The sequence below is a fragment of the Triturus cristatus genome, chromosome 10 (genome assembly GCF_964204655.1).
Source record: "Triturus cristatus chromosome 10, aTriCri1.1, whole genome shotgun sequence".
Taxonomy (NCBI): Eukaryota; Metazoa; Chordata; class Amphibia; order Caudata; family Salamandridae; genus Triturus; species Triturus cristatus.
In genome coordinates, this window is record NC_140593.1 from 798,773,307 (window position 1) to 798,788,667 (window position 15,361).

A 15,361-nucleotide genomic window follows, 5' to 3' on the forward strand; every position below is an offset into this window, starting at 1 on the left:
ATGCGTTTTCATACAGTAATGTCGATATGAGTGGAGAACATTTAATGTAATAAATAAGCTCATCACACATCACTTTCTAAGGGCGAGTTACAACCACAAATCTTGTATTGTGCCGTCACGTCCTCGATAATTAGTTATACATATATCACAAAAGAGTGTAATAGGTTAATAGAGTGTGATGACATGATTGATAACCTCCCTCAGGGCTGCTTACTATCTATCATTCACAGCGAGTAACAATGATCTAATAACAGACTTGTCAGAAAATAAATTAAGACATGACAATAAAAATGGATTAATAGAAATCAAATTTGGCCAAATTGTAAACTTTGATGCTGCCAAAATTACATGGTGACAGTGTTTCATTTTGATGAAGGCAACAGCGGTGGCCCACCCATTAGGGCAGAGGATCATTGCCTCCCTGCTGCCAGTACAGAAAAGGTGAAAAAAATAATCTGTAATAAAATGAATTACCATTTTATTTTTCACTGCTCCGAGCAGTGTTTTAGGGCGGGCCACTGCTGCACACTGGCAGCAGGGGAGGAGTGGTGCTCACTCCAATTGCGACAGCCAGCCTAATATGCGCATTTTAAACCTTTCCGCCTAGCTGTCTCAGACAGCTGGGTGGAGAGCAGGCACAGGTGCCCAGTGCCAGCTGAAGACTTGAGGCAGCCCGCTCCAGCCAATCCTGGCGCTGCTCTCATTCAGCTCATCTGCAGCATGAGAGCAGCGTTGGGATTTGGAGAGGGGAGTTGTCTGAGGATCCATAAAGTGCATTTTTTATTTTTTTATTATCTTTTTGGCCTACTGACAGGCACTGTGAGAAACTCGCTTTGCCTTGACCCTCAACTCCAGAGCTCTCAGTCACAGCCCATTATAAACAACAATCTGTTAACGAGCCATGATGGAGAGCTTTGGCATTTCAGCCTAAAGGCATTGTCATTGATACTATGCCTGTCACTGGTTTTGGCTCTCGGTCCGCTAGACGCCCCTCTACTGTTGAGGGTCACCACCCGCCACTGGACGACAAATGAGGAAGTTGGGGGAATATGAGAAATTACTTCAGAGAGCGGCTGAAGAAAAGAATAATATAGTTTTGGGCCCTATCACTTTAACAAACACGGGTGAATTGTCTGACTTTGGGGCTCTCAAAAAGAGACCTGAAGTCCAGATTTGACCCGTGAGGATTCATAAACAAGCTCAGTAGCACAGGGTGGACCAGGCCTAAGAAATAAGAAAGGTTCATCATTCCTATGGACATTGGGTAGAATCTATGTTCCACAATCTAGATTCTGAACGCTATGCACCAAGTAATCTTAAAAAAGACGGTATTATGTTTTGCATGTGATGATTGCATTAAATTGACAATTTTCACTCCTTTTTCTGGGGTAAGATCCATCCCAGCACGCCCACCTCGAGGGTCTTGTTATTTAATGCAAGTGAGGTTCTAACCTTCTCAACTATCCCTCACCCACAGGGCTGAGTCTGAGTATATGGAGAAACCTGGCATTGTGAAGGCCACACACATGACACTCCATGCTTAAGTTAATTGTTCACAACACCCAGAGATGACTTGTGCATGTTGCAAGCACATAGATGCAATTAGGTTTAAACTTGCATTACAAGACACTGATATTTGGAAAACACATATTTTACCAATGTTGTTGCTCGCTGGACCTCTCATTTTCTGCCGCTTCTGAAGGACAGATTTAATGCCCATTTAAACAGGCAATCCTTTCTGTGCAGTTCTCCATTTCAAAAATGGTCACAGTTGTTGGGGACTCCACTGATTTAACTGGGCAACGAGCGTAGGTAAATCTGATGCCAGCTACAGTTTTAAAAGATAACAGAAAGTGTCCAGTATCTACCCCCATGTGATACACCAGGGCCATCTAAAGTCTTTAGGGAAGAGCTGGTAAACAAAGTTGACATATTTGCCAGTAAATCTGCATATTTTAATATTCTAGGAGGCCTCAACTTACATCTGGAAGATGATCTTAAGAAGGAGATTGCCAGTTTTTTAGCAGATTTAGAGGCCTGCCTGCTGGTGCAATGCGTTCGCAACGTCACGCATTCTCCAGGGCACCGGTTAGATCCTGTATTTTCCAATCTGGCTCCCATATAGGTCTCCCCCCCTCTCCCTATGGCCTGGTCGGATCATTTCCTTGTCCCTTTTTCCCTACGATGGCAAGGAAATCTACTACAGAGTTGTCCACAGCCTGCTATAAAAACGACCCTGGCACAAATTAGATGTTAACCATTTCTCTGATCTACTGCTAAGTAATAAACCCCAGTTACCCTCGAACATAGATGCAGCAAATATCCTCTTTCAGGACTGGCTGATACATGCCCTGGATAATTGTATTACTGCCAAACTGAGCTATAAAAAAAGAGCGCAGTCTAACCCCTGGTTCAATGAGTCTTTGACCAACACAAAAAAAAATTGCAAGCAACTTGAGCATGCTTGGAGACGCTACTATGACCTAGAAGCAAGAAACCAGTATCGCAAATCTATCAAGGAATATCACAAACTGGCCCGGAAAGCCAGGGCAGAGTATATTGCCGCAAAAATTGCAGAGAGTAATAACCCCTCAAAAACGATTTAGGATTTACAGTAATTTCCCAGCCGTATATGCCAAGGTGGATTGTATGGGAGGGCAGTGGGACAGCGGAAACAATGTTGGAAGAACAATCTTCTCCTTCCCTCTACTATCCTTCACTGAGGTTGAGTCTCTCTGTATTAAAATCAAATCGGGCTCTCCAGCTGATCCAATGAGGCCAGACCAACTCCGAAAATTTCACAAACATATTCTACCAGTATGCAGGGAGTTGATTAATTTATCCCTGACTTCGGCGTCTGTACCACCCGCATGGAAGCACGCTAAAGTAACACTACTACTAGAGAAACTGTCTTTGGAGCCATCCAAGCTGGAAAACTATTGCCCTATATCTCGGCTCCCTTTCCAGGCCAAAGCTGCTGAATCCCATGTGAATGCCGTCCTCACAGAGTTTGTAGAACTCAATGAAATACTGGACTCCTCACAAAACGGCTTCAGATCACGCCACAGCACCGAATCCACTATGTTGGCAGTGATGGAGCAAATTCAAAGCAGTTTGGACGAAGGAAACTCCGCTGCCCTAATTCGTCTTGATTTAACCGCCGCTTTTGATACGGTATCCCATGAGATACTATTGTGCCGCTTGCAGGAGATAGGGATCGGGGTGTGGCCTTGGCCTGGTTCAGATCTTTTCGGGATGGTAGAACATTCCAGGTGACTGTACCACCCTACTGCTAGCAGGAGTATGCCATTCATAACAGAGTGCCACAGGGATCAATATTGAGCCCCACGCTCTTTAATATCTACTTGAAACCCCTAGCGGTGATAGCAAAAAGGAGAGGGTTGTCATTAGTGTCTTATGCTGATGACACCCAATTGGTTATCTCTTTTTCTAAGAAATGCAAAAACAACCTTGTTAAATTTAAGGAGGACATGCTGGCCATTGCTGATTGGATGACAACAAACTGCTTGCAGTTAAATGCCAGCAAATCTGAAATACTACTAATTGGGAGAGACAGCAATTTGTGGTCGGAGCAATGGTGGCCAGATAAGCTGAAACCTGCACCCCTGCCTAAGGATGCAGTGAAAAATTTGGGAATATGGGTTGATAGAGGGCTATCCTTCGAAACCCAAACAAAGTCGGTTGCAGGGATTTGTTTCGGGCTTTTGCATGGATTAAAGACCCTTCTTGGTTTCTTTGACTCACAAACTCGTCAGACTATTATCCAGGCTACGATCTTATCCAGGCTGGACTACGGCACTTCCCTATATTTAGGTGCTAATAAAGCCGGTATTCAGCGCCTTCAAAGAGTACAAAATGGCGCAGCACACACTCTTCTGGCTCTTCCTACATCCTGGTCAGTGTCCAAGCTTTTACCTAAGCTACACTGGATGCCATTGGATAAAACAATTCAATTTAAGACATTGTGCGTTGATCACAAAATTCGGACCCAGCAGGCGCCCCATGTCCTAGCGGATATTCTAGTGCTGTACTTTCCAAGACGCACCCTACGTTCAGCTGACCAATTTTTTGCGTGTACCCCCCCCCCCCCCCCCCCGAGTCCTACGAGCAAGAGCCGGGGGACGTTCTTTTAAGGCTCTGGCATCTGGACTATGGGACTCGCTCCCTGTTTCCATTAGAGGTATTCAGAACCATCTGGCCTTCCGAAAAGCCATAAAAATCTGGTTATTCCCGGCTTAACCTCTCTCCCTCTGCTTGTCCTTTTGCAATGTGTACCTGGGTCGCGCTGGGACGCCCCGTCACTGGGGCAGTCATGCGCTGTACAAATCCTTTAACATTAACATTACCCTTGAGTGACCTTTAATGTATTTATCATTAAGCTCTTTTTTTTTTATTGATTCGGCTAGAGCACTAGTTCCCTGTAGACATTATCCTTCCAAAAATGCAATCCGCTGAAGCAGCCTCTTATCACCCTATTCACAAGCAAGTTCATCTCAAGTTACACTTTTTAAATTTCACTGGCAACAGGAGTCTAGCTAACGCAGATGAAGAAAGTGTTAGCTTGTTCAGTAGAACATTTGACATAATCCTGTCTGCAATTGACCTCAATGCAAGGTCTTGGGTCTCTGCATAGTCAAAGCACTACCTGTTGCCGTTGGAACGACTACTTCTTAAACAAGCATTGGCACAGCCTATTGGTCTTGCAAGAACTATTGGCTTTGGAAATGTGTTTGAGCCATTATGCACACCAGAATGGCTGCTGTTCCACATGGCAAAAAGTTAGTGACGTGGAGTAAGGTGGGGAAGATTCGTGCGGGGTAGATTGGGGTAGAGTGGAGTGGGGTAGATAGGCATAGAGTAGAGTGGGGTGGGGGTAGATTGGCAAAGAGTAGGATAGAGTGGTGTAGAATGGAGTGGGGTGGATTGGGGTAGATTGGAGTGGGATAGTTGGGAAGATTGGAGTGCAGTTGATTGCACTGGGTAGACTGCGGTGCAGTAGCTTGGAGTGGAGTAGGGTAGACTGGGGAAGTGGAGTAGACTGTATTGGTGTGGGGGTAGATAGATTTGTATGGAGTGGGGTAGACTGGATTGTGGTGGAGTGGGGTAGACTGGGGTAGAGTGAGGACGACTGGGGTCGAGTGGGGTAGATTGGAGTGGAGTAGATTGGAGGGGAGTAGAGTGGGGTAGATTGGAGTGGGGAGTGGGGTAGAAGGCAATGGGGTAGACTGTGGTAAAGTGGAGTAGAATGGGGTGGAGTGGGGTAGATTGGAGTGGCATGGGGTAGATTGGAGTGGGGAAGATCGGGGTGAAGTGGAGTGGTATATATTGAGTAAATTGGAGTGAAGTGGGGTTGATTGGGGAAGAGAGGAGTGCAGTGTATTGGGTACACTGGAGTGGAGTAGGGAAGATTGGAGAGGAGTGGGGTAGATATGAGTGGAAAGGAGTAGATTGGCGGGGGTAGATTAGAGTGGAGTGAGGTAGAATGAAGTGGGGTAGATTATCATGGTATAGATTGGGTGGATTATGGTACGGTAGCCTGGAGTGAAGTTGGGTAGATTGGAATGGAGTGGGGTAGATAGGAGAGAGAAAGATAAGAGTGGGATAGTTTGGAGTGGGGTGAATTGGAGTGGAGCGTGGTAGATTGAAGTGGAGTAGATTAGAATGGAGGTGGAAAGAGTGGTGTGGGGTAGATTGGGATGGAGTGGGGTAGATTGGAGGGGTAGATTTGGTATGGGTGGGGTAGACTGAAGTAGAGTAGAATGGAGGGCTGTGGGGTAGATTGGACTAGAGTGGGGTTGACTGGTGTAGGGTAGATTGGAGTGGGTGGGTTGAATTGGATAGATTGGAGAGGGGTAGTTTGGGTGGTGTGAGGGTAGGGTAGATTGGAGTGGGGTGGAATGGGGTTGGGTTGGTTAGATTGGACTGGAGTAGGGTAGATTTAGGTGGCATGTGGTAGACTGGAATTAAGTGGAGTGGGGTAGATCGGGTAGAGTGGATTGGGGTAGATTGGGTGGATTGGATTGGGTAGATTGGTGTAGGGTAGACTGAGGTAGAGTAGAGTTGCATGGATTGGAGTAGGGTTGCGATTGAAGTGAGATAGATTGGAAAAGAGTGGAGAGAGGGTGGTAGATTGGAGTGGATTAGAGTAGGGTAGATTGTAATGGAGTAGGACAGATTGGAGTGGGGGAGATTGGGGTAGGGCAGATTGAAGAAGGAAGATTAAAGTGGGGTAGATTGGAGTGGAGTGGGTTGGATTGGAATGGGGTGGGGAGTACAGTGGGGTGGGGTAGGGTGAGGTGGGTTAGTTTGCAGTGGAGTGGGGTAAATTGGGGTAGAGTGCAGTAGATTGATGAGGAGTGGAGTAGATGGGGTAGACTGGAGTGGTGTAGATTGGGGTGGGGTAGATTGGGTGGTTTGGGCTGGGCTAGACTGGAATGGGGTGGAGTGGGTGTACTGGGGTGGAGTGGAGTGCAGTAGATTTGCGTAGAGTGGAGTGGAGTGTGGTAGAGTGTAGGGGGTAGATTAGAGTGGAGTGGGGTAGATTTGGTGAATTGGAAAATGGTAGATTGGAATGGAGTGGGGTAGATTGTGGTGGACTGGAGTGGAGTGGGATAGATTAGAGTAGAGAGGAGTTTGACAGACTGCAGTGGAGTTTGGAGTGGATTGGGATACATTGAAATTGAGTGAGGAAAATTGGATTGGGATAGATTGGAATGGAGTGGAGTTGGGTAGACTGGAGTGGAGTCGAGTAGATTGGAGTGGGGTGGGGTGGATTGGAGTGGGGTGGATTGGAGTGGGGTAGATTGGAGCAGAGTGGGTAGATTGGAGCAGAGTGGGTAGATTGGAGGGGTGTGCTGTAGACTGGAGTGGAGAGGGATAGACTGGGGTAAAGTGGAGTGGTGTAGATTGTCGAGGAGTGGAGTAGATTGGACCATAGAGAACATGGTAGAGAAGGACCTGACCATCTACTCTAGCTACCAATGACCCCCGGAGAATAAAATAGTGCTTGCAGGAGATTGACTAGACTGCCAAGTATTTAGTGTAATTAATCTCCTCTAGAGGTTTCAATGTCCATTCCTCCTCCTGCGCACCTTGATAAACCACACTGCCAGTGCTCTGGAAACTGCCTCACTCATCTCTATGGCGTTTAACCCTCTGAAGCATCACTATGATGTCACTCGCACTGTACATTATCTCGTCTAATATAGTTTGAAGTCCCACTCCTTCCAACTGTGAGTAAAGAGATACTTCAAGACCTACAAACCTCCTCCAAATACATGCATACACTCTTGTTGGCTGACAATGGATCATACCTGGCCACCACAGACATATATCTAATTTCTTATCTTGTCCCACATCCTCAAATGCATAAACTTGATATTCCTACCAATCTGCTGCGAGAGGCAAACTGTACCTGGTGAACCTACCGGCTTCATCATAATCACTACTGCTCTTAGTATTACTATTTTTACTACTACTATAAATGCTACTACTAAATCTAATACTACAACTACTACTATCACAGCTGTGGAAAACTATATCAGAAAAAGTAACGGTACTAATTATAATAAAGTGATGGGAAAAGATGGTTACCACATGATGGAATGTATAGAGAACCCAAGAACTGTAACAGTTTAGGAGCACAGACTATATTAGAATAGAATTCAGCGAGGGATTTGGGGTATTTTAAAAATCTGTGGGAAAAAAGGAAACTATTATGGAATCAGGAACCCAACTCAGCATACACAGACGCGTTGAACTGGGAGACCAGTTTAAAAGAAAATGATAAACTACAGTGATTATGTTATACGTCGAAGGGTCAGACTGACTTGTGCTCTTTAGCATGTTCTATTGTCCCTCGATTTATCTTTTGCACCCCAATTGAATACAAATTAGTTAACTACTGAAGAAAGGAAATTGTGACACTGAAATGCTTTTAGTCATTGTAAATAAATCACAACGTTCATAAATCAATTTGTAAACATTTGAGAAAACCATGATTTATTTGAATGGACTTGAAAAAGATTCCTTTGAGACTGAATTCAGAAAGAAAACAAAGATGATTTGACTAGACCACGGTAATTCGATCTTTATAAAAAAAAAATATTGGGACTTGTTCACAAAAGCATTTTGAAGTATGCACAGTAGGTAGTCCTTCTGTGACACTCTCACATACCCCTACACCCCTTTGCGAACTGGCCTCATTGCATCTGAAATGGTAATAAAATGGGGACCTTCAGGGAATATCATATACAATTAGTACAAATAGAAACAGGAACTCTGCTTTTTTTAATAGGGAGTGGGCAAATTCACTAAGGAATACAATATTAAGTAACAGCATTTTCCTGTTGTATGGCTTCCCATACTCCCAAACGCTCTGTGTCGACCCCTGTGTAAGCAACCCAAAGTACAGCTAAAATTTGTTCAAAAGTCATTAGTGGAAATTGATTCACAAATTTCATTCACTAGTGATTGAATGCAATTACCGGATTATTTAAACCCACGGACTAATAAACATTCCGAACATCCATTTTAAAATGACTTTACAAATTTACATACTGGATAAACAGAAATGCGGAAAGCGCACACAATTTGTCAGTACCATGAGCGCCAGAGGCTGGATTTGAGTGTACTGGGGTCCATGTGCAGCTGTGGTGCGGACACACTGCACCTGACATTACAGATGTACTTCTGAGAGACAGGCTTCAGTCGTGCCTACATAGTAACATTTTTCATTTTATTTTTAGGGGGGGGGGGGGGCGATGGAAGAAACAACTCCGGACTCATAGCCCTGGGAAACATACGCACCTGTTTTTGCAAATGTGTGAATGGGAGTGTATACTTGAGCCATGGGTGTGCAAAGTCAATAGTGCGGGGCCTCTAAGCGACTACAAAGCTTGTCACACTACAGAACACAAAGCAGAGTATAAATTAAAAAATAAAAGCAAATAGAAGTGTGCATGATTTAAGCAGCATCTTACCTCATCAAAGGGCACGCATTAAAAGGGCGTCTTGGCACAGGCGCGCGCGTTTAGCCCCGGAAGCCATAGGAGGCTGGGGAGGTTAAGTAATAGTGCTGCGCAGGCTCGGTGGGAGGCGGGGCTGCAATCCTGTCACAGAAATACGCGGAATGGCTCGAGAGCCGCACTTTGAAACGGTACCGTGCAGCCTCAGCAATTCTGAATGACGCAATCTGATTCAAGGCCAAACGCCCCTCATAAAGCACAGCACACGTCAAACACCAGGCTTGGCGCCAAGCCAAGGGAATGCTCGTATGACTGCCAATGACATGAAATGTAGCTTTATTTGTACCACCACATTGGAGAGATTGGCGTGTATGTAGGTATAGTAAAAACAAGCGGAGCCACAGGCTTTGTCAAACCAAAAGAAAGTGGGTACAACACATTTTGGGCCAGATGTATCATCTGTGGGAAAATGCTTTCGTACATATGTTCCGGCTCCTTTCAGTACCCCTTGCTTGCCGCGTGCACACGAAGTTACTTACGTAATGGTGCTCAATTTGTCGACATCGAGAGGATGGAAGGCCGAGTCAGCTTTAAACTCGTGACCTGCAGATAGCCACAGACGGAAGGGGCGAGCGTTTAATTCTTTGCAGCCCATACCGCAATCATGCAAATGCTGCTGGTTTGTTGCAATATTTACGAAACTAATGGATTTTGGGCTTTTTGATTCACACAATTTAACGTTGAAAATTGCAGGTTTGAGAATAGGCCAGAAAGGACTACATAGTCTGGAGACCTTCGTTGGATGAAGGTGGAGCAACAAAGCAAGAGATAGATCATGGGATCTTCAGATTTAAAAGGAGATCTGTCCTTTCAAAAGGAAGAGTGTGGAAAATACAAACTCTACGCACGACCCACCCATCGCAGCATTATTATCTGAGGTATGCTCATTGGGTTGAGATGTTTGTACTTGGTACCCCACCCGACACTTTTATTACGTGACTCCACCCATGATTCTGTTTGAAATTCCCTAAGAGCGGGAACTCCTGCCAACACTAAAACATAGGGGCAGGATGCAGGTGGTGGGTCTAATAGGTCTTTGCTTGGGTTAGAACCAGTGGAGACTGCTACCTGGAAACAGCAGTAGGGTGGGGTGGGGGGGAAGGGGCGGTGGGAGGGTGGGTTAAAAAAAATATCAGTTACCTACCGGCTGGCCAGCCGCCGCCTCTCCTACATTCTCTTCCTGGCTTCTTGGGGGAGACAAGAAGCACCAGGGCTCCCAGGCTCCCTGCAGCCAATCACAATGCTGCAATGCAGCATTGTGATTGGTCTGAGCGCTGTGACACGGCGAGTTGCCAGGGGCTGGGGGGGTGGGTATGTTCTTCATGCAGGCGGTAATGCAGCCTGCATGGAGAACACTGTATGTGCGCATGATTGTTGTGGGCGGCCGGAGAAGGCCGGCCAAGCACTCATGCTCACATAGGGAGTGCAAACCACTCCTCTGAGAGCAGTCCTGCCCCACAAAGACGCCACAATGGGGAAAACTAAAATGATAATAACCTCAAGTTATTATCATTTTAATTTTCCTTTTTTTACACTGCAAAGCGCAGTGGACGATGCGCCTCCGCCTCAGCGGAGGAGCCATGACTGGTTAGAAGGAGTTCCAGTTTAGGCGTGTTCAGCGATACTGGCCCCGGTAATCTAGTGTTCCACGTGTCCATATGACCCAAACGCCAAGGACCGGCCTCTGGCCCGGATGGGCCTGGTCTGATGGTATCCTTGGGTAACTCCTGGGTGCCTCCAGAAGCTGTGACTCTATTGCTTGCAATAATCTGGCTTATAGTGTCCGCCATGTTGCTAATAGCTGTATTAGTTGTTACTGATGACGGGTCAGGGCCCTCCCAAGGGCTGACATCTTAATGAAAATATCCATCATGCTGCTTTCAATACATCTTAACTGTTCTTTGATCGGTTTCAATTTTTCCTCTAAAATGGAACATTTTCAACACAAAATGTAATAATTTAACACATCCATATTCACATAGTCGGTGTATGTGTCGAATGAGTTTGAGACTGTTTGAGTCGCCAAGAAGAAAGTTGGCCCTGCCACTTAGCATTATGGGCCAGATGATTCAAGGTAAATTGCGATCGCAAATGCTGAAATTCGCAGGCAATGAACCTTCATATCGAAGTGACCTTTCCGCAGCATCATTTTTTTAAGCCACGCCCTTAATTACATAGACCACTCCCTTTGAGAGACCCCTCAGTTTTTTCATCCCACTTAAAACCCTGGTAGTGGCATCATTTTTATGTGTTTTGGAATAGTAGTGTGCATTTATTGTAGTTTATCTGGAGATCCGCTCCTCACATGGAAGTTGCTGATGAATTTTTAACACAGATGCCTTATATTACAGTAACAAATAAAATAGGTGCTTCAATTCCAATGCATTAATTAAGAAGTGCCAATCTACTTAAATGTAGGAGCGTTTCTATCCTGTACATTTCTTTTGCCTTCTTGCAGTTGTACTGGACCCTTCGACGCAAGGTTGTTGTGCCAGAAATTCTGTGAGTGGCGCAAGCGTCAAGTAGACACCAGCAGACAGAGCAGACATGGCTTAAGCTTGCTCTGTGGCGTAATGAAACTTGAGGGGGGACACCTGAAAAAGTGCAGGGACCACGCCCCTCACACACTGGACCCAGTCAGAAGCTCTCAGGCGTGCCCGTGACAAGTGCCGGAGGGGGGACCCTGTAGCTAGGGCTCACCCGCACTGCGGGGGCTATTGCTACGCCACTGGGCTTACTAGTGTTTCATTACGCCTTCCCTTGCATGTTTCCTGTTTTACCATCTGTGTGCCAATTTCTTCTGCCCCCGTCTACAAGGCTTTTACTGTTCATAACTGGTCCCCACTGTTCTTCGTGGTCAGCCCCAAAGTGGCAAGGAGAGAGGGAATGCTGTCATGTGAGCCTCCTTTCTTCCACCCCTATGCTTCTTGTTGCATGTTACTCCCATTTCTCTTTGATACTTAGCCAGCACCCTGTGTACCCCCCACCCACGTGTGCGCCATTCCCTGGAGTGCACTGGGATCTGCAGAACATCCTGGGTAGGATGCTTCTTGGGCAGCCCTGCAAACTATGAACATGACTCAGAGCTGTGCAGAGGTGATTCCATAGGAACCAGAGTTTTAGGTCTCTCCTAGGCAGTGCTTGTTCTGTCTCTTCGAGACATGCTGTATTCAGGATATGGGCATAAAGCTCCGCCCACTTTCCACCCATCTTTTTAATTGGCTCCTGTTCCTGTCCTTTGTAAATGGTGGCTTTTCATTGGCCAATAGGCTTAATAGTCAATCCTTAGTACCACCTTGTCTCTTCTTGTGACCTACCATGAGGACACCTGTTTGTTACAGGTGATGTTACTCCCTAGGTTTTAATTACAGCTTCTGCACACTTTTTTCTCAAAGGGCTGCAAGCAGGACACACGCTTGGTCCTAAGCAAGGCTTGCAGAGGTTACTTTATTCACTAGCACATCTCATATTTATATGAGACCTTCTATAAATTTCCCTTCATCAGTTCCACACAGAGAATAGCCTAATTGGGGATTAATATAATAAATCTTTTGTCACATTTCAAAGCTACTAATTGTGTACATGGACATAGCTATTTGGATGTACTTGTGATACAGTCTTGCATGTAATGCATTATGGGTAGGGTGGATCTAACATATCTTCTGCAGGATGCAGTACCATATGTGGCCAAAAGAGGTCCCTTGGGACCTCTTTTGGCCACATATGGTACTGCACCCTGCAACATGGCTAGGTAAACAATATTGGCATTTATAATGCCAATAATTCCAACATTGCAGGGTACAGTACTATATGTGATCAAAAGAGGTCCCATGGAACCTCTTTTGGCTACATATGGTAGAGCACCCTGCAACATGGCTAGGTAAAAAACATTGGTAATTATAATGCCAATTACTCCAACTTTGCAGGGTGCAGTACCATAGGTGTCCAAAAGAGGTCCCATGATGGGACCTCTTTTGGCCACATATGGTAACGCACCCTGCAACATGGCTAAGCAAAAAACATTGCCATTTATAATGCCAATAACTAACTCCAACAAATGTGAGACCGATCGCATTTCCAACGCAATACGTCTCACATTTGTTAAAGTTAGAGCTGTTGGCATTGAAAATGACAATGTTTTTTACTTTTTTCTTTTTTATACCATTGGCAATAGTACTATGTAAATATAATAAATCTACTGCAAATATAACATTGTTATTTTTAACGCCAACAGCTCTAACATTAACAAATGAGACCTATTGCATTGCAAATGCTTGTTTCATATTGAAACTGTAATGCATCTCCTGTCTCTCTAAACCTCTCCACCTCCTTCCATTGCCTTGCTGCATCAACCCTCCCCCTCCCTCTAAAACCTCACCATAATGCTCTGCTCAAACCATCCCCCAAATGCTTCATTCTGCCACTTTCTACCATCCCTCACCACCCACCACCACAGACAAGGCCTCACCTCAAACACTAGAGTAATATGCACAGACCACCTAATACAAGGTTACCAAGTAAAATGTCACAAGTGAGTTCTTAACTGGCTTCCTCTCCTCTGAGGAGAGGGTGTGGTGTAATGGCCAGAGCTGCAGACTTTGAAACTGGGGAAACAACTTCAAGTCTCAGCTTTGGCTCACTCAACATCCTGTGATTCTGAGCAAATCACTTAATCTCCCTGTGCCTAAAAATTAAGAAAAATGAATGTGACTTTATATAATGTAACTGATGCTCATGTAAAGCTCTCAAAAACGCTTCGGGTCAAATTCGCTCAATATAAAGCTGAAAAAAGGCTACATTTATTCTGCTCAAAAATATTACAGTACGGATTAGTCCACAGAGATGCAAGGTGGTCCCGCGTATTCCGCATAAAAAGACTATAAGCAGTCACAGGAAGTGGGTGATGGGTTCTTTGCAAAATCGCGTATATACTATCAACGAGATGATTGTAATGCTAATCACTGACTGTGAAGTGGACCAGTGCATACGAAGGGAGTGCACTATAGCTGGAAGTGATACCGCAAGTGGTGCCACCATCACAGAAGGACTCCAGCGCACAGTGCACCAATGTCTTAAGCTAGTAGGCACTCTGGTCCCACTCCCTGCCCCTTGCCAAGGTCCCTTTTTGCACATTTCCCACTACTAATCAGGACTTCGAGCTAATATACTCCATATTTGAATCATACCTTACTTCCAGGAACCAAAAGCTTCCCTGGTAAAAATGTGCATACCTGCCCCTGCTCCCTTCAGGCATCTTACTTTCCTGTGTCTTTCTCTCATGTTTGTTGCCGGTTGCCATTAACCCACAGGAGCAGTAGCCCTCGACTTTAAACAAGAATTGGCAAAGCCAACACATCTTGCATTTAAAATGCGAATGTTGATCTGTTTTTGTGATTTTATGTTTTATTAGTTGCATTAATTGTAGTAGATGTAAGTGTGTTTATATTGTAAAGTGATGATGTGATTCTGCAAATAAATGCGGACAGTTTTTTTGAGTAACTGCATATTTGTGAGGGTGAATTTACGTTTGTGACAATCAGTATTTGAATCAGTGTTTTAAAGTATGTGTGTTGACAGATAGTGTCACAAAAAGAGAAAGTATAGACTTTTTTAGATTTGGTCTTCATTATGCTCATGAGTGTGCACAGAGACGTTTTAATGCATGGGCAAAGTGGGCTCTGGCCCAGGGCCCCAGCCTTTCAGGGGGCCCCCTGACAGAGTCAGCTCCGTTCTCCAGAGTTTTGCCCTAATGACCTTGAATATTTCTTTAACAGATTGTTTTAAATACTGTTTTCCTTTAATTTATTTTTTGTGTACCTGATGTGTGAGTCTAGTACAGCCATTTTGCAGAGAAATGTTGTGATTATGTTTCATGCAATATACATAAAAAAAGTTTCTTTTAGATCAAAATGAGGCCTAACATATAAGAAATGGGAGGACGTCACAGAGATTATTTGCAGTAATATTGGTGAGCTACTGCTGTGTTACAATATTGAAAGCACACATAACTATCCCTGAATATTAGATGTAAACACATTTATGGCCTTATTTATGAGAACTGATGCATCGCTGTGTGAAAACAGGGATGCATCACTTCTTAGTGCGCCTTCCTTGCGACATGATGGATGCGTTATATTTACTGTATGATGCATGATGTCGCAAGGAGTTACAGATACGTCAGTATTTCTGACGTATATGTAGGCGCAAAAGTGATGCATTGCTGGGGTGTGTCTGAAAATACACAACTCCAGCAATGTGTCCTATCACATGGGGCAAGCCCCATGTGAAAGGGCCTGCATCAGTCTTATGCCTGC

General features: G+C 44.8%; 1 protein-coding gene across 3 annotated transcripts in view; it reads right to left on the minus strand.

The window, feature by feature from the left end:
- ABAT (4-aminobutyrate aminotransferase) overlaps positions 1-15,361 on the minus strand; it is a 499,792-nt gene that overhangs the window by 323,823 nt on the left and 160,608 nt on the right. The window contains exon 1 of one of the 3 annotated variants that reach the window (XM_085628335.1): positions 9,003-9,153. The exons of the other annotated variants lie outside the window; for them this stretch is intronic. The gene's annotated coding sequence lies outside the window, so the exon portion shown is untranslated. Of the gene's footprint in view, positions 1-9,002; positions 9,154-15,361 lie in introns of those variants that run through there. 3 annotated transcript variants of the gene reach the window in all.